The sequence below is a fragment of the Schistocerca piceifrons genome, chromosome 3, assembly GCF_021461385.2.
Source record: "Schistocerca piceifrons isolate TAMUIC-IGC-003096 chromosome 3, iqSchPice1.1, whole genome shotgun sequence".
Classification (NCBI taxonomy): Eukaryota; Metazoa; Arthropoda; class Insecta; order Orthoptera; family Acrididae; genus Schistocerca; species Schistocerca piceifrons.
Genome location: NC_060140.1, coordinates 139,257,633 through 139,285,398, shown reverse-complemented (window position 1 = coordinate 139,285,398; position 27,766 = coordinate 139,257,633).

The window sequence follows — 27,766 nt, the reverse complement described above, 5'->3', positions numbered from 1 at the left end:
TCTAAACCCATGTTCACTGTGTGTCAATAGACCGTTTCCTTCGAGATAATTCATAATGTTCGAACACAATATGTTCTAAAATCCTGCTGCATATCGACGTTAACGATATGGGCCTGTAATTTTGTGGATTACTCCTACTACATTTCTTGAACATTGGTGTGACGCGTGCAACTTTCCAGTCTTTGGGTAAGGATCTTTCGTCGAGCGAACGGTTGTATATGATTGTTAGGTATGGAGCTAATGCATCAGCATACTCGGAAAGGAACCTAATTGGTATACAGTCTGGATCAAAAGACTTGCTTTTATTAAGTGATTTGAGTTGCTTCATTACTCCGAGGATATTTCCTTCTATGTTACTCATGTTGGCAGCTTTTATCGATTCGAATTCTGAAATATTTGCTACGTCTTCTTTTGTGAAGGCATTTCGGAATGCTGTGTTTAGTAACTCTGCTTTGGCAGCACTGTCTTCGGTAGTATCTCCATTGCTACCGTGCAGAGAAGGCTTTAATCGTTTCTTGCCGCTAACATACTTCACATACGACCAGAATCTCTTTGGATTTTCTGTCAGGTTTCGAACAAAGTTTCGATGGAGGTCAGAATCGCGACACCCAGGGTTGAAATCACGCGGTTCTTTCCTGGGTGGCCGACGCAAACACTTCAGTCACCGCCGCTCGTAACCGATATGAAAAAGCCTCAGGTGGTGATACAAAAGGGTGTCAACGAAACCAACCTTGATTTCCATGCATTTCGCTACATAAAAAGACAGTTCGCAGTGCGATAAGCAACAGAAAGGTGTTCTTGACAACCTATGACACTGCTTCCACCTTCGGACGTTTCAACCCTTCTTTAATGACATTGTGGGGCTGCATCAGCATTGATCACCTTTGTTGTGTAAGTTACAAGTATACCTGCCAGATACCTGACAACTGCTCTAGCGCCTGCAGGTAGGCAAACAGCACTAAGGGGTGTCGAAGGGTTTGCCTAACACTCAGGTGCTAGAGCAGCCGCCTGGTTTATTTGGAGTCAAAATTTATGAAGGTATATTTTTATGTGCTCAAGGAAGTTTCGTTGGTGGCAGAGAGGGTGTTGCCGAACAGTGGAGTCTTAGCGGACCCATTACCCTTTGATTCCCGCACGTGCGAATGTTGCACTCCCGTGCGATCACGCCACAGGAAGACGGAACACAGGAGGGCTGAAAAAGCACAGACAGATTGTGATGTTTCAGATCACGTTCATATTTCGTCGAACAGTTCGTAGTGGTTCCAACCTGTATACGACACCAAACATTGCGGGTCGCAATACTCCATAGCGGTGCGATGGATTTCAAAGCAAATGCAAAGTCTAAATGTCCTGAGAGACGGGTGAGAAGTCAGAGGGTGTCGGGAGTGTCAAAGGCTGTCAAGAACATCTTCCTGTTACTGACTGCACTGCCAAGTGTCGTTTCCGATCGCCAAATGTGTGGAAATCAACACCCCAAGGGAAAGTGTGGTTTCACTGACGTCCTTTTGTGTCACCACCTGAGGCTTTTTCGTGTCGATTATTAGCGGAGGTGTCTTAAACGATTTCCTGGGCCACCCATAACATTACCGTGTGATTTTAACGCTGGGTGTCCTTTGGGCAGAATGTGGTGAAGTTGGGTGCCAATGTGACATTAACTCACATGAACTTTCGAGCTATGACCCTGTTTCGCATGTGACGGCACCTTCGTGTTTGAAGCGTCGACGAGCCCGAGGCGACTTAGCAGGATGCCACACTTTTGCACTATTACACAGGAAGGTTGTAGGAACCTTTGAGCAAAACTTAAAACTTATGCGTTACAATAGGAGGCAATTTCGTGGTTTCGAAAAAAGTGATCCTCTAATTTTATTGTGCAGTACAGTTACGACGAGCACAAGCATACAACAGCCTGCGACTAGCACAGTCGACCCTCGGGGGATGCAATGCTTTGTGCATATGCAATCCCGTGATGCTTCAGTGTCTGAGATGTTGCCGTGTCGATGTGAGAGAAGTAGTATTTCATTCCGTATCAAGGTCGTTTACAGGGTGCCCTATTCACGGCTGCCGGACTAGTGTGAAATGGGCCGTATGCCAGTATTACACGACATACCTAACGTCTAGACGTCGAGTGTAGACAGAGTGCCTGCTAGAGACAAAACGCGTGTAGCTCTGATTTTAGCAGGCATTTTATCCGCCTGGGAGAAATAGAAACCGCTGTATTCCTCCGCGTACCCGCGCATGCGCAGTAGAAGAGGCGTTTGCGGACATGTGCAGAAGGCAGCCTTCCGAGGGGGCTTTCTGCTTGTTATTGTTTTCACGTGTAGTCATCATACGGAACTACGAGAGCCCTTGAGGACTCTTGTGGCTATTGCACGAGACATTCTACGCATTTTTCAGTCATCATTTTTTTATAAACACAGTGATAAAAAAATGAAACTTCTCTGTTTCGTATTGGCGTTGAGAACAGCTGTATATCTAATGATACCTTCTTATTGTAGAAATATAGTGAAACAAAGAAAGTATAAGCATGCTTATTGACGCCTACAGCAAGGAAAGGTGTCTAGATCATCCTCCAGATACGCTGCACAATAATAAAGTACGTCTATAAAGATTTTATTCTGAGTGTATTGTTTTATGTAACGTGCAAATAAATTTACTTTCGATGTCTAAACAAGTCACCTTAATTGGCGAAAGAATAGCAAGTGTTTGATTTGGCTGTGTTTTTTATGTTATTTCACCATGAAAGGAAGAACAGTGCTGAGACAAGAGTCAGAGCAGATTTGCCAGCCGTGACGAGTGAGGACTGAAAAGGCGGATTTGCACATTTGCAGTCGAACTATTGTGAAATAGTTGCCCTCGTTGCTGTGTCCCTTGCACGAATCCCGTCATGTACAATCGACAGCAACTTGCCCAAACAAGCAACAGCCATTCTGCCGAAGTTCCTCAATTCGCGTGGACCTTCCGGGCTCCTTCTTTAAGAGCTAATACAAGTCCCTGCCTTCACGCCTTCTTCCCAGAAAGAGTCGAACCAAATCCCTTTTCCTGGCATTACGTCGTCGTTCTGCCCTACTTCTAACGATTACAGCGGACACGGTCACGGCAAATGCTACATAAATAACTGCGTCCTCCATATCTAAAACGCTGTAAACGTAAACATAGATAATCATTTCCTTCTACCAGCACGACATAAAAAGAATACTATAGTCCATAATTCTGTATACTAGGTAATCATAAGGTAATTCCATTATACACTACTGGCCATTAAAATTGCTACACCAAGAAGAAATGCAGATGATAAACGGGTATTCATTGGACAAATATATTATACTATAACTGACATGTGATTACATTTTCACGCAATTTGGGTGCATAGATCCTGAGAAATCAGTACCCAGAACAACCACCTCTGGCCGTAATAACGGCCTTGATACGCCTGGGCATTGAGTCACACAGAGCTCGGAACGCGTGTACAGATACAGCTGCCCATGCAGCTTCAACAAGATATCACAGTTGATCAAGAGTAGTGACTGGCGTATTGTGACGAGCCAGTTGCTCGGCCACCATTGACCAGACGTTTTCAATTGGTGAGAGATCTGGAGAATTTGCTGGCCAGAGCAGCAGTAGAACATATTCTGTATCAAGAAAGGCCTGTACAGGCCCTGCAACATGCGGTCGTGCGTTATCCTGCTGAAATATAGGGTTTCGCAGGGATCGAATGAAGCGTAGGGCCCCGGGTCGTAACACATCTGAAATGTAACGTCCACTGTTCAAACTGCCGTCAATGCGAACAAGAGGTGACCGAGACGTGTAACCAGTGGCACCCCACACCATCACGCCGGGTGGTACGCCAGTATGGCGATGATGAATACACGCTTCCAATGTGCGTTCACCGCGATGTCGCCAAACACTGATGCGACCATCATGATGCTGTAAATAGAACCTGGATTCATCCGAAAAACTGACGTTTTGCCATCCGTGCACCCAGGTTCGTCGTTGAGTACACCATCGCAGGCGCTCCTGTCTGTGATGCAGCGTCAAGGGTAACTGCAGCCATGGTCTCAGAGCTGATAGTCCATGCTGCTGCAAACGTCGTCGAACTGTTCGTGCAGATGGTTGTTGTCTTGCAAACGTCCCCATCTGTTGACTCAGGGATCGAGACGTGGCTGCGCGATCCGTTACAGCCATGCGGATAAGATGCCTGTCATCTCGACTGCTAGTGATACGAGGCCGTTGGAATCCAGCACGGCGTTCCGCATTACCCTCCTGAACCCACCGATCCCATATTCTGCCAACAGTTATTGGATCTCGACCAACGCGAGCAGCAATGTCGCTATACGATAAACCGCAATCGCGATAGGGTACAATCCGACCTTTATAAAAGTCAGAAACGTGATGTTACTCATTTCTCCTCCTTACACGAGGCATCACAACAACGTTTCACCAGGGAACGCAGTACACCATGAGGGTATCAGGCTGGCCACTGGTGCCTTCCGTACCAGTCCCATCCCCAGCCTGTGTGCTGAGGCAGGGGAACCGCCGCTCGCCATCCGGCGGAAACTCCTCATGGTGCGACGAGTGTGTCAATTCCTTGCCTGTTCTCCCTCCCCTGCATACCCTACTGTTGCCCGACCGCCTATGGAACGTCTCTTTTCCAGTCGTCCAAGGGCAACGAGACCATTTGGGATTCGTGCCAAGCATTTGCTTGAGTCCCTTGGTGTGGAGCGTGTGGCACCCCAACTCCAGGGTTTTACCCGCCTGCCTCCCTGGTTGCTCCAGAGGCCCAGCGTCCTTTTAGACTTGTCAGAGTACCGGAGGAGCTGCACTCCTGCGTTTGTTTTTACCTCCTTATTTTACGATATTTTAAACCAGCATCCTGACCATGTACCATTATTTACGGATGGCTCTAAACAGGGGGACTCTGTAGGTTGTGCTGTGGTTTTCCCTGATCGAGTCATCAAATTACGGCTTCCTGCAGCGTTTACCATCTTTGATGCCGAATTGTTTGCGATCTTGCGGGCATTGGAGCAGATGAGATGTGTTCCCAGTCTTAAGTTTCTCATCTGTTCTGACTCTCTGAGTGCCCTTCAGACCATGCAACAGTTGTACCCAGCGGATACGGTCGTCCAGAACATCCATGATGCCCTACTCCACCTGCAACGGCAGGGGAAGGAGGTTTCTTTCTGCTGGGTGCCGGGGCACGTGGGTATTAGGGGAAACGAACTGGCGGATGTGGCTGCCAAAGATGCATGTTCCCTCCCTCATGTTGTTGAATGTGCCGTCCCCCTCCATGCTGTTACCTCCCTTTTGCGTTCTCGTGTTATGCGTCAATGGGAAGAGGAGTGGCTGGCAGTCGGTGAAAATAAGCTGCGTCTGGTCAAGGCCACCACGCGGCCATGGCGTACATCCTACCAGTCATGCAGGCGGGATGAGGTTCTCCTCACCCGCCTCCGCATCGGGCACAGTCCCTTAACGCACGGTTTTTTACTCCGGCGGGAGGACCCCCCAATCTGTAGTGTTTGTGGCGACCTGATAACTGTGCGCCACATTTTACTTGACTGTCCTTTATTCTCTGACCAGTGGGCGGTGGTTTCCTTGCCACCGGATTTGCCCTCTATTTTGCAAGACGACGCAACGACTGTGGTTAAGGCCTTACGGTTTTGTGTCCTGTCCAATTTGTTGCCTCGGATTTTAGGGAGAGGATTTTAATGTGCTGCTGGGTGACTGGTTCACCCAGGCTTTAGGTAAGAGGTCCGCCAGTCACGATTATCTACTTGTTTCACTTCGATTTCTGTTCTCTTTTCCTTGTGTTTCCTTTCCTTTTTTAGTGCGTTTCTTCTCCTCTTGTTTTGCCTCTGTATGTGAGGGTTTGTAACTGCCTCAGGTCTGTGTCTTTTAGCCGTTCTCCTTGTTCGCTGTCCGTCTTCGTCCCTTCTCCGCATGTGTTCCTGTCTCTATGCGTTTGGGCGCTGATGACCACGCTGTTTAGCGCCCGAAAACCTCAAAACACACACACACACACACACACAACGTTTCACCAGGCAACGCCGGTCAACTGCTGTTTGTGTATGAGAAATCGGTTGGAAATTTTCCTCATGTCAGGACCTTGCAGATGTCGCCACCGGCGCCAACCTAGTGTGAATGCTCTGAAAAGCTAATCATTTGCATATCACAGCATCTTCTTCCTGACGGTAAAATTTCGCGTCTGTAGCACATCTTCGTGGTGTAGCAATTTCGATGGCCAGTAGTGTACATAAATATGATCTCTCGGAAATTTCAGTGTGAGTAACTAGCATCTTTTGGGGCAGATCCGCCTCGCCTTGTACAAATACCTCAGTGTGCAGCGGCAGGGCCGGCGGCGTCCCGGGCCGCCGTGGGCGCCTCCAGGAGCGCCGCTCTCTGGACGGCCTTCCCGCGCCACAGGCACAGCAGCCTGAACGGTCCCAGCACGAAGCTCACCAGCCGCCGCACGCAGCCCACAGAGCTGGACGTCGGCCTTGATTAGATTAGATTAGATTAGTTTTTCGTTCCATAGATCCGTGCTGAGGAGATCCTCGTGGATGTGGAACATGTCAATTTTTTTTTAGCTGAAATAACGATACTAATAGTATGAATATATACAACACATCATTTGTTTCTATTAAAAAATCCGTCAGTGGAGTAGAAGGAGTTGGCCACTAGTAAGTCTTTCAGGCTCCTTTTAAACTGATCTTTATTTGTAACTAAATTTTTTATGTTTGCTGGCAAATTATTGAAGATGAGTGTGCCTGAGTACTGGACCCCTTTTTGAACTAAAGTAAGTGCTTTTAAGTCCTTGTGCAGATCATTTATGTTGCTAGTATTTTATGTATGAACTGAGCTGTTTGTTGGAAAAAAGAGATATGTTATTTAGGACAAATTTCATTAAGGAGTAGATATACTGAGAGGCAGGAGTTAGTATACCCAGTTCTTTGAAGAGGTTTCTACAGGACGTCCGTGAAAACTTTTGTTTGACTTGAAGAGTTACCCCAAAATATTATACCATATGACGTTATGGAATGAAAGTAGGCAAAGTATGCAAGCTTTTTTCATTTTTATGTCACCTATGTCTGCTAACGCTCGAATCGCAAATACAGATTTGTTAAGGCGCTTCTGGAGTTCTGTGGTATGCTCCTCCCAACTGAATTTATTATCAAGTTGTAATCCCAGGAATTTAAGACTGTCAACCTCTTCTATCTGCTCTTCTTAATACTTTATGGATACGCTGGGTAGAAACCTCTTGCAGGTTCTGAATTGCATATAGTGAATCTTTTCAAAGTTTAATGTCTGCGAGTTGGCTTTAAACCATTTATTAATATCTGTGAAAATATCATTAGCAGATCTTTCTAGAACTACACTCGACATACTATTTATTGCAATACTTGTGTCATCTGCAAACAAAACGAACTCTGCTTCTGGCAGTGTAACTGATGAGAGATCATTAATGTACACAAGAAAAAGCAATGGCCCTAAGATGGATCCTTGTGGGACACCACATGTAATTTCTTCCCATTCTGATGATCACTGATGACTTAATTCACTAGTCCCTTGCACTGACATCCTTTTTTTCCTGTTAGTGAGGTATGACTTGAACCATTTTGCAGCACTGCCCATGACACCATAGAATTCTAACTTATTTAAAAGGATGTTGTGTTTCACACAATCGAATGCCTTTGACAAATCACAGAAAATGTGTGCAGCACACCACCACACTCACACACAAAAGCCCCCTTGCGTCCGCTCTCCAGGCGAAATACTAGTCACCCCTCCACCCAAAAAAAGCCAACTGGTCACTTTAGGAAGCTGCAGATGCTGCGGAATTAGTACCATGCAGTCGCATGACCTTCGACAGCTGGCCTAAGTCACGGCAGTGAGGTGAGTGTCAGAAGCGTATTTAAGCCTAGGCATAGTAGGCAGCCATCTCGCGGCTGCCCCGGATCGAATCCGCCTGGCGGATTAACGACCTCAGCCTGTGTGCCGGCCAGCCTGGATGTGGTTTTTAGACGGTTTTTCACATCCTACTAGCTGAACACTGGGCTCGTCCCCACGTACCGTCTTAGTTACACGACTCGCAGACATTTAAAACATATTCACACTATTTTTACGATTTACACTTGACGCAGACAGCTGGGGTACACTACTTCCGTCCCGGAGGATTTGGGGTGGCGGCAGGAAGGGCATCCGGCCACCCCTTAAAATTCACCATGCCAAATCCGTACTTAACCATGCCGACCCTGTGCACAATGCGGGATAAAGGCAGTAACAAAAGAAAGAAAGAAAGAGGAGGCAGCCATCTAGTGCGGCAGATTTTAAGGGGCTGTAAGATGTGCCTTATAAGCTGTTGTTGTTTTTTTTCATTTATTTCACAGTTCTTGGAAAGAGGATGCGGACTTAGATCACAGTGGAATAGATATAATAACATTGGCAATAGTAATCTCAAATGTTCGAAATTCTGAGAAAAATATGGGTAAGCTATAGGGAGAGATGGGTAAGATACAATTTGCACAAGAGCCAAGAGAGAATAATAAGAGTGGACGGCCAAGAACGTAATGCTTGGATTAAAAAGGGTATAAGACAGGGATGCAGTCTTTCGCCCCTACCGTTCAATATGTATATCAAAGAAGCAATGATGATAGCAAAAAAAAAAAAAAAAAAAAAAAAAAAGGTTCAGTAGTGGAATTAAAATTCAAAGTGATAGGATATCAATGATACGATTTGCTGATGACTTTGCTATCCTGAGTGAAAGTGAAGAAGAATTACATGATCTGCCGCATGGTATGGACAGTCTAATGACTACAGGATAAGGAATGAGAGTAAATCGAAGACGGACGAAACTAATGAGAAGTAGCAGAAATGAGAACAGCGAGAAACTTGACATCAGGATTGATGGTCACGAAGTAGATGAGGTTAAGGAATTCTGCTACCTTGGCAGCAAAATAAACAATGACGGACGAAGCAAGAAGGACATCAAAAGCAGATTAGCACCGGCAAAAAGGGCATTCCTAGCCAAAAGAAGTCTACTAGTATCAAACATAGGCCTTAGTTTGAGGAACAAAATGGTTCAAAGGGCTCTGAGCGCTATGGGACTAAACATCTGAGGTCATCAGTCCCATAATCTTAGAACTATTTAAACCTAACTAACCTAAGGATATCACACACATCCATGCCCGAGGCAGCATTCGAACCTGCGACCATAGCAGCAGCACGGTTCCGGACTGAAGCGCCTAGAATCGCTGGGCCACAGCTGCCGGCGTTTGAGGAACAAACTTCTGAGAATATATGTTGGAGCAGAGCATTGTATGGTAGTGAAACATGGTGTGTGGGAAAACCGGGACAGAAGAGAATCGAAGCGTCTGAGATATGGTGCTACAGAAGAATGTTGAAAATTAGGTCGACTGGTAAGGTAAGGAATGATTCACTGATTTTTCTTCAAAGATGGATAACATACGTGTCTGTAAGAAAGTACAGAGAATTTGTTCAGGTTTTTCCACTATACGTGTAAAGTGAATTTTTAAAATTCCAAGTGTTAAAATATTTTGTCTTAATGATGTGAAGTTCTGTTAATATAGTTACTTTACCGTTTTTTCCATCAATTAGCATTCGTCTCTTTACTTCAGATTTCACATATATACTTTTGCTTTCCCGAATTTCTCAGTAACAGAACTGTAATTGAAAATGATCACTGCAGTAATTAGATTTATTAGCACAGAAGTTTTGTGGATGTCTCTATAGTTTAAAGCACGGACTGCACATCGTGTTGCTAGTAGTTTGAATTTTAATTTTTTAACTAGCGCAGCAGCAGCAGCCGCAGTAGTTTGGAGATTAGCACACAGCATTTATTCATTGCGCAAAGAGTTAGGCCATTTATAATTTACGCGTGAAACAACTAACATTTCAACAGTGACATAGTCTTCAGAAAGAGCATTTTTGGTAGTTATATAAATAACATATTTTTCTCGCTGTCAGACTGCTTGTATTATTGCTAACAGGACAGTTTTCTTAAATTTAACAGAACAGACTGTACTCTCGCCATGAGTGCTGCAGTGCACAATTTAATGTTTTCGTATTATCTTTTGCATTGCTGATCACTTTTCAAGAATTACGAGATTACTTACGAACTTAAATACAAGCTTAACTCTTTCTCTTATCATGAGTTCAACTTCACCATACCACACAGAAGAAATACCAGTAAATATAACTATACATTACCATAAAACAAAAACTTATTAGCCACTTTCAGTCACGACAATGTGACCATTATTCACTTTATTCAGTGTCGTTCTTATGTGGCTTACATCAAGAAGGCAAATCTCTGTGCTTCCAATTGAACTTTTTGCTTGGAGACGCCGCTGTCACTGTCATAGAAGTAGACAGTGTCGGCACTCAACAACAACCATTTGTAATTCAAATTGAAAGAAGCTCAGTTCTAACAGCCGTCCACTTGACTGGCAGTTCTGTTAAAATTGAAACTGTAAAGGGTGTAGCTGTTTATAGCTTAGTTTGTGTTTTGTAATTTAGCATTAATTAAATTGAGTGACAGTCGGAGGAGAGTAAGTTGTTCTCGGTATCGAAATTTCTCAAAAGATAACGCTGTAAAGAAAGAGGAAATAGTGTGTAAGAGCTCAAAAATCGATGTGATAAGCAATTTTTAGTTCCTAAGTAAATTTTCCGGGAAGAGACAACACTGAATTATTGAAATGGGATAGAAAAGTGCAGCTACATTACAGAAACGATTTGGAAGAAGTTTTCAGTGACGAGGTTATTCATTTTAAAGCATATATGAAAAGTAACGAAATAAAATCTCCTCTATAAGTAGTTTCTACAGAGTGTTGCGAAAAAACGTATACAAGAGCTGTTTCCTGGTTTGGAGACAGCACTAACATTGTTTTTGTCAACTGCTGCAACAAACTGGTCGGCCGAGCACACTTTCTCACTCCTCCAAAGACTCAAATGTTTTGCGATCATCCAAGTCGCAGCACTGAATCGAGAATTTTGCAGTCCATTCCACGAACTTTGACATAACACAGCAACAATGCCATGAAGATATCATCGACAAATTTGCTTCAAAGAAAGTACGCCGTAATGAATTTGGCCTGGAATGGGTGGAGGTGAGTTCAATAAGCATGTATTTATTATTATTATTATTAATAAAAAATGGCTCTGAGCACTATGGGACTTAACATCTATGGTCATCAGTCCCCTAGAACTTAGAACTACTTAAACCCAACTAACCTAAGGACATCACACAACACCCAGCCATCACGAGGCAGAGAAAATCCCTGACCCCGCCGGGAATCGAACCCGGGAACCCGGGCGTGGGAAGCGAGAACGCTACCGCACGACCACGAGATGCGGGCTATTATTAATATTATGATTATTATTATTTATCGCAGCAGTGGTACTATTTAGTTACCAACAAATAAACGTTACTTGGTGGTACATATATGTCGAAATGAGATTCGGAAGTATTTTTCTCTGCTTATGAGAGGCAAGTAGCTAAATTTGCCGCTGGTGAGTTTAGGTATATGGCAATCGGTTGTATGGAATCGGTGTTGTCAGATGGATCTACGTGGAGACGTGACAGGGTGGTACAAGGGAGCAATCGTGTTTGGACGTGCCTGCAGCCACACCGTGAATGAAGATTTCAGTTTCATGGTGAATGAGTGCACACTGTCCAACGTGACTACACGTGATGGTGCACAGCTCGCAACCATGTAGCACGGCGTAATAAACAGTGGTCGTAAGCAGATCCTAACTGACGAGGACTGGAGACACGAGTTTCGTGGTTTGTCAGTGACCGTCGGTTTGGAACACAGTACCAATTGCTACTCTCAGTGAATGCAAATCCATCTTAACTAGGTTACGACCGAACATTGTGAAGGAAACTGCTCGAAAGGAACATCTGCACTCGAGTAACCTTAAATGCCCACTGCTCACAGCGGCGTATAAAGCTACATGACTGCAATGGAAAACTAGACAGAATATCAATTAGGCTGCAATTGACAAAATTATTGTCTCTACTGAGGTCGAAATTAATTGCAACAGCGGAGTTATCTGCTCGTGCACATCTTCATAGATACTCCGCAGCCGGCTGCTGTGGCCGAGCGGTTCTAGGCGCTTCAGTCCAGGACCGCGCTGCTGCTACGGTCGCAGGTTCGAATTGTGCCTCGCGCATGGATGTGTGTGATATCCTTAAGATAGTTAGGTTTAAGTAGTTCTAAGTCTATGGGACTGATGACCTCAGATGTTAAGTCCCATAGTGCTCAGAACCATTTTTTTAGATACTCCGCTGGCCACCGTACGGTGCATGGCAGAGAGTACACTGTACCACTACTTGTCATTTCATTTCTGTTCCATTCGCAAACAGAGCAAACTAAACACGACTGTCTATATGCCTTCGTATGAAACCTAATTTTTTGTATCTAATCTTCGTGGTCCTTACGCGCATTGTATGTTGGCAGCAGTGGAATCGTGCGGCAGTCAGCGTCACATGCTGGTACTCTAAATTTTCTCAGTATTGTTTCTAGAAGAGAACGTCGCCTTCCCTCCAGGGTTCCCACTTGAGATCCCAAAGCATCTCCGTAACACTTACGTGTTGTTCGAACCTACCAGTAAGAAATATAGCAGCCCGCCTCTGAACTGCTTCGATGTCTTCCTTCAATCCGACCTGGTAAGGGTCCCAAACACTCCGACAGTACTGAAAAACAGGTCGCACCACCGACCTACACGCGGTCTCCTTTACAGGTGAACCACTCTTTCCTAAAATTCTCCCAATAAACTGAAGTCGACCATTCGTCTTACCTACCACAGTTCTCACATAAACTTTCCACCTCATATCGCTCTTCAGCGTTACGCCCAGGTATGTAAATGACTTGACACTGTCAAACATGACACTAGTAATACTGTATCCGAACATTACACGTTTGTTCATCCTTCTCATCCACATTAACTTACATTTTTCCACACTTAGGGCTAGCTTCCTTTCATCAGACCAACTCGAAATTTCATGTAAGTCGTCATATATCTTCCTACAGTCATTCAATTTCGACACCTTACCGTACACCACGGCATCGTCACCAAACAACTGCAGACTGCTGCCCACTCTGTCCGGAAAATTATTTATGTACATAGAGAACAACAGCGGTCCTATCACACTTCGCCGGCCGCTGTGGCCGAGGGGTTCTAGGCGCTTCAGTCCGGAACCGCGCTGCTTCTACGGTAGCAGGCTCGAATCCTGCCTCGGGCATGGATGTGTGTGATGTTCTTAGGGTACTTAGGTTTAAATAGTTCTAAGTCTAGTGGACTGATGACCTCAAATGTTAAGTCCGATAGTGCTACGAGACATTTTCTATCACTCTTTCTTCCCTGGGGCACTACTGACGATACCCTTTTCTCTGACGAACACTTGCCGTCGAGGACAGCACTTTTTTTTATCAATATTCTGACCAGTTTGATGCGGCCCGCGACGAATTCCCCTCCTGTGTCAACCTCTTCATCTCAGAGTAGCACTTGCAACCTACGTCCTCAATTATTTGCTGGATGTATTCCAATCTCTGTCTTACTCTACAGTTTTTGCCCTCTACAGCTGCCTCTAGTACCATGGAAGTCATTCCCTCATATCTTAACAATTGTCCTATCATCCTGTCCCTTCTTCTTAGTAGTGTTTTCCACACTTTCCTTTCCTCTCCGATTTTGCGCAGAACCTCCTCATTCCTTACCTTATCAGTCCACCTAATTTCAACATTCGTCTGTAGCACCACATCTCAAATGCTTCGATTCTCTTCTGTTCCGGTTTCCCCACAGTCCATGTTTCACTACCATACAATGCTCTACTCCAGACGTATATTCTCAGAAATTACTTCCTCAAATTAAGGCCGATATTTGATACTAGTAGACTTATTTTGGCTAGGAATACCCTTTTTGCCGGTGCTAGTCTGCTTTTGATGTCCTCCTTGCTCTGTCCATCATTGGTTATTTTACTGCCTAGGTAGCAGAATTCCTTAACTTCATCAACTTCGTGGCCATCAATCCTGATGCTATGTTTCTCGGTGTTCTCATTTCCACTACTTCTCATTGCTCTCGTCTTTCTACGATTTACTCTCAGTCCATGATCTGTACTCATTAGACTGTTCATTCCGTTCAGCACATAATGTAATTCTTCTTCACTTTCACTCAGGACAGCAATATTATACTTACTACGTTCTATTATTTAAGAAGTTTTCGAGCTACAACAGTTCTAGGTGAAATCAAGCTAACTGTCGGTTTTTTTTTTTTTTTTTTACCGCCCACACGATTCTGTTACGCACTTTTAAAGTTGTTCAAAGAAAGTATACGGTGGGTAGCGCATAAATACCCGGATCATGCAATACTGGTTGGAGATGAACTCAAGCTGCGACGTCTATGGAATCGTTGCAGCGGATTCAAACAGTCTTATGAAGTACTTTTGAACACGTTTTCCGAAAATTGTCTTGAGCAGCTAGTTCGGCAGCCCACCCGCAATGGAAATGTGTTAGCCGTCGTAGCTACAAAGAGGCCGGACCTTGTGGACAGAGTCTTTATACACGGGGATTAGCGAGAATGGTGTCATCATAACCACTATGGCCACTAAAGTTAGTAAATCAGTTAAGAAATCTAGGAGGGTGTGCGTGCTAGGAAGAGCAGCTAAGAAGTTGTTAGCATCTGACTTAGACAATGAAATAACACCACTTAATTCCAGTGTGATGGACTGACAGGAATGATGGGCAAAGATTAAACAGACTGTAAATCTGCTCTTTTGTACTATATGGCTAGTAAGTGTTGGGGAAGGGGGGGGGGATATGGCACAAAGGCGACACGAACGCAAAAAACTGGGCAATGCAGCTTAAAGGCCTAGCATGGAATTTAGGGGAAGGAGAGTGGCGGGGAGAGGGGAGGGCGTGCATAGATTAAACAGACGCAATCCATTTATAGGTTATTTTCAAACAATACGTATCATCAGGAGTGCCCCAGGAAAGTGTGAAACCGCTATGATCTTCTATGTAGATAAATCTTGTGGTGCACAGGGTGGGCACCAACATGCGGTTGTTTGCTAATGATGCTGCTGTGTACGATAAGGTGTCAAAGTTGAGTGACTGTAGGACCATACAGGATGACTTAGACAAAATATCTAGTCGGTTTGATGAATGGCAGCTGGCGCTAAATGTAGAAAAATGTAAGTTAATGCAAGTGAGAAGAAAAAACAAATCCCTAATCTTTGTAGTGTCCTGTAGTGTATCTATATGAAGAGATGGTGTCTGTTCTATCCAGATACCATCTTCATATACACTCCTGGAAATGGAAAAAAGAACACATTGACACCGGTGTGTCAGACCCACCATACTTGCTCCGGACACTGCGAGAGGGCTGTACAAGCAATGATCACACGCACGGCACAGCGGACACACCAGGAACCGCGGTGTTGGCCGTCGAATGGCGCTAGCTGCGCAGCATTTGTGCACCGCCGCCGTCAGTGTCATCCAGTTTGCCGTGGCATACGGAGCTCCATCGCACTCTTTAACACTGGTAGCATGCCGCGACAGCGTGGACGTGAACCGTATGTGCGGCTGACGGACTTTGAGCGAGGGCGTATAGTGGGCATGCGGGAGGCCGGGTGGACGTACCGCCGAATTGCTCAACACGTGGGGCGTGAGGTCTCCACAGTACATCGATGTTGTCGCCAGTGGTCGGCGGAAGGTGCACGTGCCCGTCGACCTGGGACCGGACCGCAGCGACGCACGGATGCACGCCAGACCTTAGGATCCTACCCAGTGCCGTAGGGGACCGCACCGCCACTTCCCAGCAAATTAGGGACACTGTTGCTCCTGGGGTATCGGCGAGGACCATTCGCAACCGTCTCCATGAAGCTGGGCTACGGTCCCGCACACCGTTAGGCCGTCTTCCGCTCAAGCCCGAACATCGTGCAGCCCGCCTCCAGTGGTGTCGCGACAGGCGTGAATGGAGGGACGAATGGAGACGTGTCGTCTTCAGCGATGAGAGTCGCTTCTGCCTTGGTGCCAATGATGGTCGTATGCGTGTTTGGCGCCGTGCAGGTGAGCGCCACAATCAGGACTGCATACGACCGAGGCACACAGGGCCAACACCCGGCATCATGGTGTGGGGAGCGATCTCCTACACTGGCCGTACACCACTGGTGATCGTCGAGGGGACACTGAATAGTGCACGGTACATCCAAACCGTCATCGAACCCATCGTTCTACCATTCCTAGACCGGCAAGGGAACTTGCTGTTCCAACAGGACAATGCACGTCCGCATGTATCCCGTGCCACCCAACGTGCTCTAGAAGGTGTACGTCAACTACCCTGGCCAGCAAGATCTCCGGATCTGTCCCCCATTGAGCATGTTTGGGACTGGATGAAGCGTCGTCTCACGCGGTCTGCACGTCCAGCACGAACGCTGGTCCAACTGAGGCGCCAGGTGGAAATGGCATGGCAAGCCGTTCCACAGGACTACATCCAGCATCTCTACGATCGTCTCCATGGGAGAATAGCAGCCTGCATTGCTGCGAAAGGTGGATATACACTGTACTAGTGCCGACATTGCGCATGCTCTGTTGCCTGTGTCTATGTGCCTGTGGTTCTGTCAGTGTGATCATGTGATGTATCTGACCCCAGGAATGTGTCAATAAAGTTTCCCCTTCCTGGGATAATGAATTCACGGTGTTCTTATTTCAATTTCCAGGAGTGTAGTTAAGGCTAACCGGCCATTGAACTTCTTCTTCCGTGCTGGATGCACACGCATTGCCCGAGCTCTTACGGGACTCAGTAAGATTGTCTGCCGCGAGTAATGAGTGTAACGGGCAGAGGCACGCGAATGTAGTGTGTGGACATAAGTTGGGAATGTGGGTATCACGGGGAGCGTGCAAGGCATAAATCCCTGCAGTCACACTATCGTCTGTACCCTCGGTGGCTCAGATGGATAGAGCGTCTGTCATGTAAGCAGGAGATGCCGGGTTCGAGTGCCAGCCGGGTCACACTCTTTTAACTGTCCCCGTTGATGTATATCAACGCCTGTCGACAGCTCAGGCTCTTTATTTAATTATCATTTCAGTATTAATATCCGTGCATAACGTTGCAAAGCGGTCTGAAATGGAACGACCATGTGAGTACTGCGGTTGGAACCGCTTATTATGGTAATTGTGGGAAAGTGTGGCCCCCCTGCAACGGAGACCGCGTATAAGACACTAGGGCAACCTATTGTCGAGTAATGCTGGTGTGTTTTGGATCCGCAACAGGTCGGATTAAAGAAAGACATCGAAGCAATTCATATGTGGGCTGCTAGATTTGTAGCCGGAAGACTGGAGCAACAAACAAGTATTACCGAGATGTTTCGGGAACTCAATTGAGAATACCTGTAGGAAAGGCGACGCTATTTTCGAGGAACATTAGTGAGAAAATTTATAGAGAACTGGCATTTGAAGATGTCTCCAGTACGATTCTACTGCCGGCAGGACAGGCTATATTTCGAGTTAGGACCACGAAAATATGATACGAGAAATTAGGGCGCATACAGAGGCATACGGTCGTTTTTTGCCTCGCTTTATTTGCGAGTGGAGCAGCATAGGAAGTAATAATAATAATAATAAGCGTATGGCATTGGTGGCCGGGAGACCCCTGGCGGGGCGTTTCGGCCGCCGCTCCACAAGTTCTTTAACGCCACTACTGCGATTTGCGAGTGAATGAGGATGAAATGACGATGAAAGACACACAACACCCAGTCATCTCGAGGCAGAGAAAATCCCTGACCCCACGAGGAATCGAACCTGGGACGCCGTGCGCGGGAAGCGAGAACGCTACCGCAAGACCACGAGCCGCGGACTTCCTAGCGTAGCAGGTTTGCTATCCGTCGCCTGCTGCCCTTACTTCGTAAAGACTTTCATGTAAGGTGTCAGACTGATGAAAACAGCATAATTATCCAAGTTAAGAATCACAAGATATAGCAACAAGCAAGTATTACCAAGATGTTTCAGAAACTCAATTAGGAATACCTGTAGGAAAGGCGACGCTGTTTTCGAGGAACATTAGTGAGAAAATTTAGAGAACCGGCATGTGAAGCTGGCTGCAGTACGATTCTACTGCCGGCAGCATAAGCTATATTTCGAGTTAGGACCAAGAAAATAAGATACGAGAAATTAGGGCACATACGGGGGCATACGGGCAGTCGTTTTTTCCCTCGCTTTATTTGCGAGTGGAGCAGCAAGGGAAATGATAGTAGAAGTACCGACGTAGATGTAGGTGACTGGAGGCGTTTAGTGCGGCCCGGTGAACCGCGAGTTTGTCTCTTTTGAGATGATACAATTCGTCGAGCGCTCCAACGTCCTAATGGGACGTTTAATACTTAGTGTGTGGTGAGTGTAGTTGACGTCGGTGATTCTGTGACACCTTGGAAGCGCTTTTTGTATCATGACTTGAACCCACTCTTTTAGGTTATCGTGAACACGAACGAGGTACTTTATTTCCACTGTCACTATGAAGAAGTGTCGTCCTTTCATCCGATCCTCCATGATGAATATTAACCCGTCCTTGCAGGGTCGATACCTCGCGAGTGTGTCTGTGGTGCTGCGACGTGAGGCTCTCTTTGGTTTGGGTAGACAGAGCAGGCTGAGGCAGCGAGCGGAGAGAGAATTGTGGTTGTTGCCGTTGAAAGAGGTCGCTTGCGGTCTGTTTTGGCTACGAGACACTCGGTACGGAAGGACTTTGTTTTGAGCTCGCTGTTCGAGCAAGGAGAAACAGCGTAAACATGGAGGACGTTCCTGCAGCGGAAACTCGCCGCGCCAGACGACGTACGGCCTGTGGAAACATCTGTTTACACATCTCGCTGTCGGAGCTCGTTTACCCGGAGGACGAAGCCTTGCTGCTCCTGGACTTATTAAGACTGGGTAGGCGCCGTAGTGATTCTCGAGCGTTGATAGTTTTCCTCAGAGCCGGGCAGTGGAGTGTGTAGCACAGTTCTTGGAATGTTATTCGGCAGCTTGCCCGTTTGCCCTGCAGTGGTGCATCACTTTATTTCGACATGTGCCCGTATTGCTTATTTAGTGCCCTCTAGGCGTGTTCATGTCGCTCTAGCCTCCCTCTGGGATGTAATTTGTTTTCGCTTTTGGCTTCGATTGCCAAGCGCTTCTGTTTTATTATGTTCACCTGTTGATTGGGCTTTGCAGGTTATCATGTCCGGACTAGTGTACCCGCTGTAAATTTTTTTAAAGCATGTTTGGCTTACAGGCACCACTTCTGCCAGTATTCTGCCCGTTATCTTAGGTATTTTTATCTTTAAGCGTTTGTAAAGTTCACTATTGTGTGTGTGTGTGTGTGTGTGTGTGTGTGTGTGTGTGTTTCTTTATCTAAAGAATCATAAACCCGTTTATTAGGATATTTGGACAAAACTTAAATGAGTCTTGAAAGAGCACCCAAATTCTCTGACCCATCTTGTAAGTTTTAATGGTTCCGATTCATGTTCTTTCTAATGAAATAGTGAATCCCTTGTCAAAGTCACTTGAATTCATAATAATTATCATTTTTAATGATAATAATTTTATGACCCAATAAATTTAAAAGTATTTTAAACAAATAATGCTCAATTCCCCCCTCCGCCATGGTCCGTCATTCTTAATGTCTTAAGCTGAGTACACGTACTCGTACTGCAGTGCCACACGCTAAGTATGGTGTCGGCACTCCTGTCTTCCAAGGTAATACCACCGCTGGTTTGACGAATGCTCAGGCACCCTAGCGCACCTCGACTGGCTCCCTAAATTGTCTGACCTTAATCCAAAAGATAATGTGTGAGGCTATTTGTAACAGCGGCTGAAACATAGCCATTTACATCCTCGCATGTATGAATGCATGGTTTCGTGGCGATATGAATTAATAAAATTTTCTCGGCCTTCCAGCAGCGTCAGGTGGTTAAAATCCCACAACACATCTAACATTCTGCGTGGTTTCTGTTTGTTCTAAGTCGTGTCTCCCTACCACTTTCGCGCAACGACGCTCTGAGCGTGTTTTTTAGGGAATTGACTAGTTTGAACCTGGGACCTGTTGCTGGTAAGCAGATGCCAGACCACACATGACATGTAGAGTTCAGAAGAGTTCAGTGAGACTAGCGATGATATAACCAAATACTTAATGATTTCAGCGTCAGCTCCACTGCACTCCCTGTAAAAGAATCTTAATACTAACTAAATTTATTGGAAGGGGTTCAAGGCTTTCCTATTTTTAGTTAGCTGGTAAAATAACGTCGAAAAAGCAGTTAAGTTTACCATTGGAAATTTTATTCTACTCACAAAACATTATTTATAAATTGCACTATTGATAAAAGGAAATGTTTTAATACGGGATGATAAAAACCAACTGTGTTCAACAAAAATGTGAACGAATATTCCCTGAATGGGTTTCCAAGTTCTATAATGGATCGAAGGATGACCTATGTCACATCACATCTATAATCTAGATTTAAGTTAAGTTTCATAAAAGAGAAAACTATCAAAATGGTCTACAGTGACCCTCAATTATCTTTAATTACTTATCTAACTTGTCGTAAATTACAGTGGCTGATATGGCTTCTCAATAATTATATAACAGAAAAATCATCGCGTTTCAGATTTTAACTTCACGTAGCAAATGTGAATACCATGAAATTGAATTATCGATCGACACTAGTATTACGTAAAAAGGGGGTGTAATAGATGAGACTTCTGCAGTTCTGACTGAAGCTTTATGCGCTGTTATGCGGCATCGCGTGCGTTCATTACCTTGTCGTTGGTTAGACAGTGTCAGGGGGCGGCGGGCGGCGCAGCTCCATACAGCTCGCTGTCTCGGAAGCAACTCTCTCCTAACTTCTCCTAACTACAATTTACCGAAGTTGGTTTAAAAAAAGCTATCTGGCTGTGTTTTCAACTCACCAATTAGGATCTCAATGTTAACCTTAAGTTCCACCTACAAAATTCTGTCTCTCCAATGAGAAACATTATACTTTTCATAGTGGGGCAATGTTTTTAACGTTTGCAACGTAATAGAGACGCTAAAAAGTCTCACGCTAAAACTTGCAGCTGGTGTGGTCCTTTTAGTGTTATCGTAAGATCTATACTGTTCTTCTGGAGGGCTCTATCTTTTAACATGGGCTGGGGGGTAGTCCTGGTGGTTGGCTGGCAACGTGGGTGTCCGTCCCTTATAGTAGGGCCTTCTAGCTTAACACGGTTCTGCTCTCGGCTTCTGTTCTCATTTCTTCCCTCGGAACTGCGTCTGTTTCACAGTGGGAAGGTATGACATGCATTTAGGCGTTCTTGTGTTAGTCTGTGGTATTCCATTTGATCACTCGTTGATTGTATTACTTTGGTTAATTTAATATCACGATTTATTCGGAGCTATGTGACATACTGCTGGATTTGCTTATCATGTCAGGGTTTTCATGGAAGGTGTTGGATTTGCCTGACACCTCTACAACATATCCCCGCAATTTGGGGCGCCACACATCTAATCATTAATGAGTGGCATCTACTGGATGTGGCACACTTGAAGAAACTTGTGGAGTCTCATCCTCGTGGAGTTTAGGCCAAATGATTCGTTACATTGTATTCGCGTGATGCTTGCTTATTTTTACGGTGCGCGGCACCACCTCTCCAACTTTGCCCCGCGACTTTTGCGGTCAATCCTCTTACCTACTGAGCTACTCCTCTGAACTTCTAAGCTTCAAAGCTTCAATAGGCATTACCTCCGTCCGAGTTTGGAATTTATGCACACATTCAGCCGTAGACCGTGTCTAGATAATAGGCCGGGGAGGACGGCTTCTGCCGTCCTCACACCCAGCGTGCCCGCGTTCGGCCATCCTGATTTCGGTTTTCCGTGATTTCCCTAAATCGCTTCAGGCAAATGTCGGGACGGTTCCTTTGAAAAGGCACAGCCGACTTCCTTCCCCATTCCTCACTAATCTGATGAGACCGATGACCTCGCAGTTTGGTCTCTTCCCCCGAAATCAACCCAACCAACATCCAGCGTGACATCAAACGCGTGCAGTTTGATTTCCGCAGCTTGATACAGTATGGGAACCAAATCGACGCAAGATCTCTTTCTGTGTCGCAGACTGAACAGATTACACGGTAGTCTCAAATACAGCTCAGACTGCTATCTTGCCGTATTTGGCCCTGGCACCTTATATCAAACACAGCATTGTTTCTCGAAATGGTTCACAGACGAACTGCCGGATATAAGTCCAACTGGCACAGTATTTCGGCAAACGACCACGTTGTCATCATCATGTGCGCTGGTGAGCTAGTGAGCTGCGCACCTGATGATGTCGACAGGTCGTTTGCATAGATATTGTGCCCGTTGGACACTGGAACTCTGGTTACAGACTTCTAGGACTTGTAGAGGGTACTCAGCACATATTATTTTGAATAGGAAGACATGTCCGGAAACGTACCGTTTCCGTGCTGCATTCGTCTGAAAATATGTTTATAATGTACGGGGGGGGGGGGGGGGGGGGAATTCTCACGTGGGATCGGCTGATGTCATTTCACAAAATGGTTCTGAGCACTATACGACTTAACTTCGGAGGTCATCGGTCGCCTAGAACTTAGAACCACTTAAACCTAACTAACCTAAGCACATGACACACATCCATGCCCGAGGCAGGATTCGAACCTGCGACCGTAGCGGTCGCTCGGCTCCAAACTGTAGCGTCCAGAACCGCGCGGCCACTCCGGCCGGCGTCATATGACATCTGTCCTACCTCTCTGACCTAGTCGGAGTCTCATTCAAGTGCCTGAGAGTGTTAGAGTACCATGGTTGAACATATGCTTGCAGAATACAACGGCATCATCCTTATGAATGAGGAAGCTCACGGTAGTGGAAGACCTGCTCGTCGTGTTTAACAACATCGTTATCCACACCTTCCAACTCCGTCGCATACCCTTTCCGCCACAATTACGTAACGGCTCCGAGAAAGGTGTACCTTCACCGTCAGTAGCCGTGAGTGTGGTGCTCCAAGGAGAAGTCGCTCATCAGAATTGGATGAGGCCGTACTGCGTCACACTGAAGAGAACCCATCAACGACTGGACGAACAATTGTGCGTGCAATGGATATTGCACCCAGGTCCACGTGATACGTTCTGCATGATCAGCAACTACATGCACATCACCTCCAACATGTTACTAACATGTTTTCAAGTGGTTTTAGCACGGAAACGGTACTTTTCTGGACATGGGTTCCTATTCAGAATGGGAATTTCCCAACGCCCTATCTAAGTGGAGCAGAGGCAAAGGCGCAAATGGGGATATCCGGCATGAGCAACTGTCACAAAGAGCAGATTGTTATAACCTGGCGCAACGATAAATATTACACAGACTGGCTAACAAACGAGTCACAGCGCTCGTTGCGGCAACCACCGTTAACTAGGTCGCCATTTCCACGGTGGTCTAAAGTCGTTAAGAGGAGACCAATGAGCTAAAATTAGGTTTGTCATTTCTCGGTTTTGATTAAGTCTGGAGACACTGTCGGATCCCGATGATTTTTATTTTTTATGCAGCAAAATTAGCACAATAATCTGACGGTCCAATTTCATTCTTTTGGTGCCTAGTGCATCTTTTTATGATGATCACAGCTATTATCTTCCAAGTCCAAATATAGCAGAAAGCACAATATGACGAAGTACAAGCAGAGAATGGGCTACTGAAAAAGCATATGAAGCAACATAGTGTGGAACACAAAAGATCAATAGTGCTGTAAGAAATTTGAGTTGCTGGTTTGGACAAAAGACTGTGTAATCCGTTTCTGTTATGTTAAAAAGTAAGAACGTAAAGGATATCTTGAAGGAGCTTTTGGAGCTTTACGCTAGTGGTAAAGCAACACAATATTCTCAGGTAATAAGGAAACTGGCTCTGAACGTACATTTTTATTCTCCTAAGGCATATAGCTATTTACAAAAGTTTGTGAAATTATCTCACCCAACATCACTTCACCGCTGTTATTGAGAAGTTCCTAATTGATAAACAGTGACGATCATTTTAGAACATTGAATTTTAAGGAAGAAGAGCATTATGTAAAATATAAATCTTCAGCTGAAGATTTTTTATCTTCAGAATAAGCCATTTATGAAAAACTAAATATTTTGAGCTCACAGGTAAAGTTGCTACAGAGCCACAGACCAAGATTATTTTATTTGAAAGTTAATGAAAACATTACAAAACTAGTACGTCAATGAAAGCACTGTAAAGTGAATGGTCAACAAAAGCATTGTAGAAATGAAATGTCAATAAACTATTATATGGTCTTGTAAATCATCATTACTACCATTTAGCTATTTATGTTAATTATTTGTAACACATATGTTTTTTTTTAATTTCTCGTTCGTAGTGGAAAGGTTTCGATACTGTGACTATATGCTTAAAACACAAGCAAAAATACAGAATTTCTCCGCCAGTCACCCTTCCTATTAGCTACCCAATAACGCATTTCGAAGTATACTACATAATCTTCAGGCGATACATGCTGAAATTGCATTGATTTACGTTCAGTTTGCGAGCAGAAAGTAGTTATCTAGAGTGGACGACCATGTTTTGAGTTGTCTTCCAGTTTTATCTGCATTGAAAAGTTTATCCACATTTCGATTAAACATTTATTTCCTGCTGCCAGTGTACACAGAAATCACCCATATTTACTGTTGTTAGAGGAAAAACTAAGCTTGCACGAGCTATTTGAAGTTAGTTTAAGCTAATTTTAAGGGGGTGTTAAAAAGCAGATGACGCCCTTTACTACAGAAAAAAATAGCCCAGGGGAATTCAAGTTGGTTCAGACATGGCGGATGTATAGCCACTCTAAGGAATTTAAAATGACTGCCCTAGCACTTAGGAGCGAGCACCTCAGAAAGGGCGAAATTGGTCGGCTGCTCACGTTCTACTGTCGTGAGCATCTGTGGAAAGCGGCTGAAGATAATGTGATCAGGAGTAGCAGGCAAGCCTCATCACAGAAAGTTGAGGTCGGACACTGGTCTGGACTGTAAAATAGGATAGGCGACAGAGTAGGTTAGTGTTGTATCTTGAGGATAGTGCACACAGGAACACCTGATACTTCCCGGTCGGTGTTTCAATCTACTAGCCCATTTTAGAATCACACCAAAAAAAATGAGCACTAGTGGCAGCCATAAGCAGTTTCTGGTATTTTTGACTGTTTTTCGTTGTGAGATATGAGTCTGTTTTCTGCAGCATTTATAAATATTTTTAATTCTACCCATTTAAGGGCTGCGTAATGTACTCATGTTAAAGCTATACAGAAGATACCATTAATTCGTCAGTTACATAATTTTATGGTTAGTAAAATAATACGTGTTTTAAAATGAATTGATAACGTGTGGACAATTACGCTATATTTCGTCGGGAGTTCACTATATTGTACCTTGAAACGGAAGAAGGTTTCAACGAAGTAACAAATGACATTTGCAAATGAACCGAATTTCTTTACTGTCTTAACAATTTTATCTGTCTTGAAAATGGATATTTGAGATAGCTTTCAGTAACATCTCCTTCAAATGTATTGAACTTGTAACCAGTTTCTTGTAACATCTCTACTAAATTTGATTTCACTTACTGATTATTGCTATGCAGTAGAATAATAACATAACAGGTAGAATCTTAAATACAGCATTACAATATTGTCTCAATTGCAACGTTTTCAGATTTTTATAATACAGTTGTTACCTTAGAACATGAAAATGTTGTCTCTTGCAATATGTTTTCACATTTAGACAGATCTTACTTATCCAGAGTGATTTCTGTAATTCCAGAAGAAGAAAGCAGCGCACGAAAATGCATGCTGTCACTTAAAAATGGAATAAAAGATACATTGAGCTTCTATTACAGGGCTGGCTAGAGACGAAAGTCTGATAAGTATTTCAAGCTACAACACTCTCGCCTACAATGCTGGAGCAGGCACAAATGTTTCGGAACGCAACAGTCAGCCTACATTGTTGAACAACGAGCTTCGCAGTAGGTGAACCCTACGTGTCCGTATTCTAACCCAACGAAATCGTCATTAATTTTGTAGTTGCTACTAGATCATTAGAGGCCGCCGGTGTGGCCGTGCGGTTCTAGGCGCTTCAGTCTGGAACCGCGTGACCGCTACGGTCGCAGGTTCGAATCCTGCCTCGGGCATGGATGTGTGTGATGTCCTTAGGTTAGTTAGGTTTAAGTAGTTCTAAGTTCTAGGGGACTGATGACCATAGATGTTAAGTCCCATAGTGCTCAGAGCCATTTGAACCATTTTTAGATCATTGGAACTGGACCGTGCATCAATGGAAACGTATCGTCTTCACCAACGATCGTATTTCTTGTTACACCAGATTAATGGTCTAGGCAAAAGGCTGCTAAACACATACACCGCGCCTAAAGTCTGGCTTGACGTTTCAAACAAAACGACAGATGCGGAAAAAGTCCAGATTCCAGAAGCTTATGTGACGTGTCAAGTGGGTTAATACTGTCACATTCGCACCAAATTTCACCACGATTCTGTCCAATCCCACCGTGGACGTTTAACATGATAGGAAGGACGTCACAGCCCCTCTTATATTTGAACCCTTCTTTTGACAGCTCTGTGATGGAGGTCAGAACCGCGCCGCCCAGCGTTGAAATCGCCACGTTTTCTAATGGGTGGCCGACGAAAAGATTTCACCCACACCGCTACTGAGAATCTGAACGAGTAGGTCCCAGGGGGTGGCATAAAGGGCGTCAATGAAACCACCCTCTTTACTTGGGACGTTTCTTCCCACACTTTTCGTGGTCGGAAACAACAGTTCGCAGTGAGATGAGCAAAAGGACGACGTTCTTGACAAACTTTCGCACTGTTGACAGCTCCTGCGCAATTCAGTCCTTCTCGACAGCGATCACGGTGCTGCAACCCCACTGAATGCGATCTCACCCTTTTGGAGTGCATTGCGGCAGAAATTTTTGCTCTAGTGCACAGGATGGAACATCTATGGACCTCAAATGAATTTTAGCCATAGTGGATGCTGTCAAACTCCGCGACCGTTCCTTTATCGGGTGCAGAAAAATATCCGCTACCAGTCACAATAAAAGGTTATTTATTTGTCACACGACCGGTTTCGGGCTTGCGCCCATTCTCACGTATTGGAAATCAATATAGATGAAGTACTATTATTACAGTCATGCTGTATAAAACATGTAAATGAATGTATAAACACCTGAGGTTGGGCGCAAGCTCGAAACCGGTCGTGTGTGAAATAAATAACCTTTTATTGTGACTGGTAGCGGATATTTTTCTGCACTCGATCTATGGACCTTTCAAAGCCATTCGACGAGATTTCAACGTCATCTGAAGCAGCAAAGGATCGTTATGCTTATTCAGTGCTCCTATTTTACGCCCTCCTCTAGCGTGATCACTGATGGGTGCCACATTGACACACGTGTGAATAAAACGACTAGAACAGGTGTAGGTGTTTTTAATTTTTTGTTTTAAAACGGCACATGATCCCTCTATACTCGACGCGACTGCGGGCTGGCAAGTGGGCTCCGAGTAGTGTCAAATGGTAGCCTACCTGCAGGCGTCTTGAGCTACTTTGCAGGTTTTCCCTGTAAATGAACATTTTCAAGATTCTCTATAAATGTGGGCGGCTGCTGCTGAGCATTTTGTCAACTTGCATAGTTTTAGAGAGACCTTCTGCTGTTTTATTTACGCATATGTCAATGCCATAGCCCTCTGTTTTCACACTACAAGAGAGTG